The 6,671-nt window shown below is 39.5% G+C and overlaps 1 pseudogene; it reads right to left on the bottom strand.

The window, feature by feature from the left end:
• Positions 1-6,206: 6,206 nt before the first annotated feature.
• LOC118152598 (small nucleolar RNA SNORA42/SNORA80 family) lies at positions 6,207-6,310 on the bottom strand (annotated as a pseudogene).
• Positions 6,311-6,671: the final 361 nt, after the last annotated feature.

The raw sequence follows: 6,671 nt of genomic DNA, 5'->3' as shown, positions 1-6,671 counted from the left end.
AATAACAAGTTCAAAGAAGAAATTAAATGATAACAAGTGTTACCCACTGAGGATTGTTATAGGTTGGGTTAGAAGTTCTGTGAGAACTAAAAAAGGGAAACAAGAAATTCCACACTGCTGGTATAGGTGTGATATTTCAGTTACTAAAAATAAATCACCATTTTTGATACTGAGAAGAGAAATACCAAATGATTGCAAATGATCATAATATTCACTTTTACTTCTACAATAAGGTGACATCAGTAGAAGCTGTGGGATACACCCAAGAAGGCTTCTCCACCCCAATATCTGGTGCCATGGTGCTCTCTGGCCTCTCTTTCTTTCCATACAGCATTTCCAGGGCCTCTCCAAAGTGTCCTGGGCTTCTCACATACAATGGATCCAAGATGGTAGCTCAGGGCTCTGGAAGATCAGGAAGAGACACTAGTTCTCCTACAGGCTGAGTCTGGAACTGGAGTGGAATAATCTCTGATGCTTATGTTTCAAAGGAAATGCCGCTATGTTTCAAATGATCCACTATTGTCAAAGCCTAGTCCACCAGTTTAGATTCGAGGGAAGGAAATAGATTCCACCTCTTCATGGAAGGAGGATCAGAAGTTGTCAAGCTTTTGTAACCCTCCGTGCTATAATTTATTCTGTGACATGGTAAAAGCCCCATAAAACTGCATACCTCGGCCGTGCGTGGTGGTTCACACCTGTAATCCCAGCACTTTGGGAGGCCGAGGTGGGTGAATCACGAGGTCAAGAGATGGAGACCATCCTGGTCAACATGGTGAAACCCTGTCTCTACTAAAAATACAAAGAATTAGCTGGGCATGGTGGCGCGTGCCTGTAATCCCAGCTACTCAGGAGGCTGAGGCAGGAGAATTGCCTGAACCCAGGAGGCGGAGGTTGCGGTGAGCTGAGATCGCGCCATTGCACTCCAGCCTGGGTAACAAGAGCGAAACTCCGTCTCATAAAAAAAAAAAACTGCATACCTCAATCATACCTCGGCTTTCTCTTGAAACTGCTCTCTGTGACCCTAATGTGACAGAAAAGCAGTCCAAAACCATGCCATCTTGGCTGATGCGACTTTTAATAAGTAACTAAGGTCTGTAATTCCCACCACTACCCAATGTGTAAACTAACGCTTATCTTGACTTCTGTAAACCACTTAAGTAACAATCAGAGTGACAAAAGTCACCTGGCCCTTGGAATGTCCGGAGCCCCTCACCCTCATCTCCACCCAGGAGGTGATTTACAGAATCTACTAGCCCTTGGAATGTCTGAAGCCCCTTATCCCCATCCCCGCCCCCTCACTCCTGAGGTGGTTTTACGGGTATAAAAGGTCTTGACACCCTCCTTTTGGGGCCACGGGTTGGAGAGACACGAGTCCTCTGTGGCTGCCGGCAATAAAGACCCTGCAATTTGGCATACTTTTGTCTTGGTGTTGACTTTCTATGCTCAGTTCAGTACAACGGTTAACTTCTAGATTTATAGAGTTTTCTGAGAATCTGATGAAAAATATGAGAAAATGCACTTTCATCACATTTGTATGCAATTTCGGTGAAAACACTTACCCTGAAGACTTAATGTCTAAAATAAGGCTGGTTGATGAATGGAATTATAGGAAGAGTATATAATCCTTACTTTGCTGTCAGATCCATTAGTGTGTTCACTAAATCCCCGTCTTCTTGGTCCTCTTCATTCCTCTTGAAGCACTTTTGATTTTCGTCTCCATCCTTAACCTTCTCTATCTTTCCTTTCGAGGTCTGTCTTTGAAAGAATCTTGGTTGTACTTCAGAAGTTATAATTTCACAAGGTTCATTTCTCTCAGGGTAGTAATAAAGTTTTAAAATATGACTAGGTCAATATTTCTCTAAATGAGTTCCTTTGTCCACAATTTATACCCAGTAGCATACACTCTGTGACTAGAAAGACAGAAAGGAAATAATCCCTTGGGACAATATTTTAATAGCCAAATGTCATTGCCACTAACCAACTTTTAGGCTGTGTACAAGTATAACCTTACCGACTCATTTCCAGCTCCTACCCAAACTTCCACCTGGATTTTGTTTTTTATCAACCACCACAAATACAAAGGTTGTTTATCAGTTTTGTTCTGTAAACATATGATTGCTGCATCCTGCAGGAATTGAAATTAAGCACCCCAGCTTTGGGAATTTTTTTTCAGAAGCAATAAAAGGCTTCTTTGGCTTTGTCTTTTTATGAGGATGCTTTGCTTCCTGCTCACATGCCTTGTAATGTAATCTCAAGACACAGCTGTTGTTTCAGAGAGTTCATTCGTGTCAGCAGCAATTAAAAAGTCCTTTGTTTTCCAAACATGCTTCCCAGCTTGCCTTGAAGAGCTTTACAAACAATGACTCCTACAGCCTGAGGAAAGGAATCTTTATTTTGTGTGGCAGACAGGGTGTGTCATGCTCATTTTCAGTCTTGTTCCATGATTTACCACAGGTACACCTGTGCCTCTTCTTGACAGTGAAGATTTAAATATAGAAAATTTTTCAGTCATCACTTTGCCACCTTGAAATATGATCTCTTGTAGCAATAAGTTAGAGCATAGTTAAAAGATAGGGTGAAAATCAAACCACTCCCTTGGTATCACTGTGTTACAATGCTTATGTTTTCATTTTATATGTCAAAATTAATGCATCCTTGGGACTTGAGCTTGGTAGCTTGATTTTGCTTTGCTTTCAGGTGAGATGTGTACTGTAGGACAATATGTCAAGGGCTCCCTGTGTGTTTCAGGTTATGGGCACCTGGAGAATGAAGAATTGAAAGAAACACATGTGATATGATTTCAATTTCAGAGCATCAGAAAGGCAGGTTCTTTCCCTATTAGTCCCATTTTTCTCTCTCAAAAGCGAATGAGTACGTTCCTTGTAGAGGATTAGATAAAGTATACATGGCCTTGTCTTATCTAGCCTTTTCACCTGTAGAGTCGGGTCTCATATGTATTAAGATAGATGCCTGCTATGAGCGTTTGCAAATATCAGTGTCATGAATACACTGGCATACCTTTCACAGTGCCACACATACCCCATGTCTTATTTTAATGATTCGTGTGTGTTTGTGGTGGTAGGAGGAGTAGGGATAACTAGACAGCTACTCAAATAACACATCCTTTTCGTTTTTGCTCAGTTTCTAGACTTCTTTTTGCTTTGGATCAAGGGAACAGGGTGATGGTGGGAGCAGAGAACCAAGGAAACTGTTAACTTATAAGGCCAAGTTGTTGCACAGCCAGGGGTAAATGTTTTCCCTTCACCTTTTAAGTAATCAGAATGAGCAACTGACATCTCAAATGAACTATTCATCTACCTGATTGACAAGAGGTTTTATGTTTTAGCAAATATACAAAAAAGTATAGCATCTGCCATCTATGGAATACATAAAGATATTTATACAACAGGACAACCCAACTCAAGTTCCATAAGTCTATAGATTCTTTAAAGTCTGCTGACATTAAGAAAAGGAGTAATCAGGTATATATTAAAGCAGATTTTTAAAAAACGTAAAGCTTTTGAGTATTTTGCAAGCTAGTTAGTGAACATACACCTGGAGTCTAAGCCACGTGATTAATGTGAGCCCAAGCTTTTCTCAGCTGGAAATCTGCCCTCAGCAATAGCATATCTTTCATTCACAATGTCTGAGACTCCTGGTAAAAGGCAGGCAAAGTAACATCTCAACCTTTCTGTATTACGAAGCAGTTTTCTTACTCTGCCTTGATTACTTGAAGAGATCCAAGTAATCCTAGTTCATAGAGTTGGAACTGATCTTAAATTAGCGAGTGGAAACCTTGCTTTGTATAAAAGGAGGAAGTGGCAACAGCAGCAGCAGAGAGATAAGTGATTGTCTACACACTGCTCGGTCACAAAGCCAGGATAAGAATCTAGGTCTTTTGTCTAAGTCAATCCTGAATATCAGATTAGGAAGCTTGAGAGAAGTGTACTAGGTACTTTGTGTTTACATCGTTATTGAGATAATTCAGCCATTTAATATGTACAGAACTGGGTTGATTTTTTTTAGTGTTGCTATTGTTTGGATTTGTGTCTCCACCCAAATCTCAAGTCAAATTGTAGTCTTCACTGTTGGAGAAGGGGCCTGGTGGGCGGTGACTTGATCATGGGGGCCGATTCCCCCTTGCTGCTTCCTGGTGGTGAGTGAGTTCTCATGAGATCTGGTTGTTTAAAAGTGTGTAACATTCCCTCTTCGCTGTCTTCTTCCTGCTCCAGCCACATAGGATGTGCGTGCTTCCCCTTTTCCTTTCATCATGATTGTAAGTTCCCTGAGGCTCCTCAACCATGCTTTCTGTACAGCCTGTGGAATTGTGAGTCAATTAAATCTATTTGCTCTATAAATTATCCAGTCTCAGGTACTTCTTTATAGCAATGCGAGAACGGACTAATACAAACGTATTCACAGAGTTGTGCAGTTATCACCACATTTTAGAACATGTCAACACTGCCAAAAGGAAACCTTTCCCCATTAGCAGTCACCTCCTATTCACCCATAATGGCCTGCCTCCACCCTAGCCCTAGGCAAGCACTGGTCTACTGTCTGTCCTGATGAATTTTCCTATTCTAGACATTTCACATAAATTGAATCATTTGATATGCAGTCTTTTGCAACTAGCCTCTTTCACTTGGCATAATGTTGTAATACTTTCGTGTTAAAATGATAATCTGTATTTCCTTTTTAAATTGCCAAATAGTAATAGTATTTTGTTATAAAAACACTCCACATTTTGTTCATCTGTTACTGAGTTGAAAATCATATAGGTCATTTTTATTTTTTGGCTATTATCAATAGTGCAGCTATAAACATTGTGTGAAGTTTTTGTGTGCACATATATTTTAATTTCTCATGGACATATATTTGGAAGTGAAATTGTTGGATCATATGGTAAATCTATGTTCAATATTTTGAAGAACCGCCAAACTATTTTTTCCTAGTTTGTTTTTAAAACAAAGTCTAATATTTTACTAACAACTCTCATGAACCAAGGTGATGTTTAGCTGATTTTCCAAAGTATATAACCATCCATATGGAAGAGCTGGTGTATATTAATATATAGCTAAAAATCATGAGGAGGCACAAGAAAGTCCTCATCATTAAGATAAGACTATAGAAAGCAATGTTCGTGCTTTCTTTCTTGTGAACAATTTGCATGTCTACATTAAAACCGGCCAATACGCAACAGGCTTTTCACTGGCAGCAGCCAGAATTCGGCTGAGTTAATGTTAATATACTCTTTCACTTTGCATTTCTAGACATAGAAAATGGCAATAGGTTTTTGATATAGATGTTATGATATTGAAAAAGTAAAACTGAAAATAGCAGGAGAGGAGAACAGCACCATTAAGGAAGGGATTGGTCTTAGTCCTTAGTGCTAAAGTTCTGAATACCGATGCATCAGAGGCTTGGCAACAGTGTCATGCACACACACTGAGTATCAAGATCAAGATCAAGATCAGTATCAAGCTGCCTTTTGAAGCTGCTTTTTGTAGGTCTTACGTATAAACAAACCGGAATCCAGCTATTCGTTTTTTTATCTGTATTTCTATGAAGACATTTTCCCAGCCATTTTTTTTTTCCCCAAACCGTATACCCAGTAAAATAGCTGGAATGTCTAACTTTGGGTCCAAGACCCATTTTTTTTTCTGAGCTCCCCCACATTCCATGAGACATTACTTTGTATCTTGGAACCCCGCCTTCACCTGTGGAATAGGAATAATTGTCCACCTTGCACCTAAGGAGATGGTGTGTGATAACAAATGAGAATGTAGCACACAGCACTCTGTAAACTGCCAAGCTCTAAAAGGGAAGGCATTTCTGTGGGCCAAGTAGAACTGTGCTTGTTATAAATGTTGGAAGCGGAATTTTAAATGTTCAGAGCACTGATACTTATTTTTTTCCACACCTACCAGTAATTAATGATCAGGACTATGTAAAGCATTTAAAGTCACATTTCTAAATGAATAGGCACAAATAAAAATATAAAATTAGAGAGAATTGACAACATTTGCTTAGCTACTGCATCCACCAGGAAAATCTCACTCCAAAAGGCTTTCCTGGAAATTATTGGAAGGCGCATGGCGCACACATGTTACAGACAAACTGAATTTGTGTTGCATAATTTCAGATTGTAGACTGCCCAGCTCCTTCCTTCCTTTCCACACTTGAAGCTCACCCCATTCTTTATTTTCCATTGTGCAAGCCACTTCAGTGCCAGCAGCCTACAGGCACAGAGGCCAGGCAATGGTTTGGGGACACAGTTTGCTCTGGCATGGGTTAGAAGCTCACCCCATTCTTAACTCCATCTCTCAGAGCTGTTTTTATATTTTTTGCAGGCGAAAATAAGAGGTAAAGTGACAGGTCAGCTGTGGCTATTTTAAGTAAAATACATGTAACACATTTCCTTTGCTCTCTTCTTGCGCCGCCGATACCAGCACACACCATTTTCTTAAAGAGTTTTTTCAAGTTCCATTTAAAAAAGAAGGAAAAACAAGATAAAGAGCTATTACTAAAATTTACATCAAATGGAAAGTTAAAAGCAATGCTGGGAATATAACGATTTCTTTTTTGCTTCTACTGACTTATCAGTATAATTACAGTTTCATTAAATGCATTTGGTATCGAAAGTGTTTTTAAAGTAAACATTTACTTTAAAA

Source organism: Callithrix jacchus, chromosome 3 (genome assembly GCF_049354715.1).
Source record: "Callithrix jacchus isolate 240 chromosome 3, calJac240_pri, whole genome shotgun sequence".
NCBI lineage: Eukaryota > Metazoa > Chordata > Mammalia > Primates > Cebidae > Callithrix > Callithrix jacchus.
Note: the sequence above shows the minus strand (reverse complement) of the source record. Positions and strands in the feature narration are given on the sequence as shown.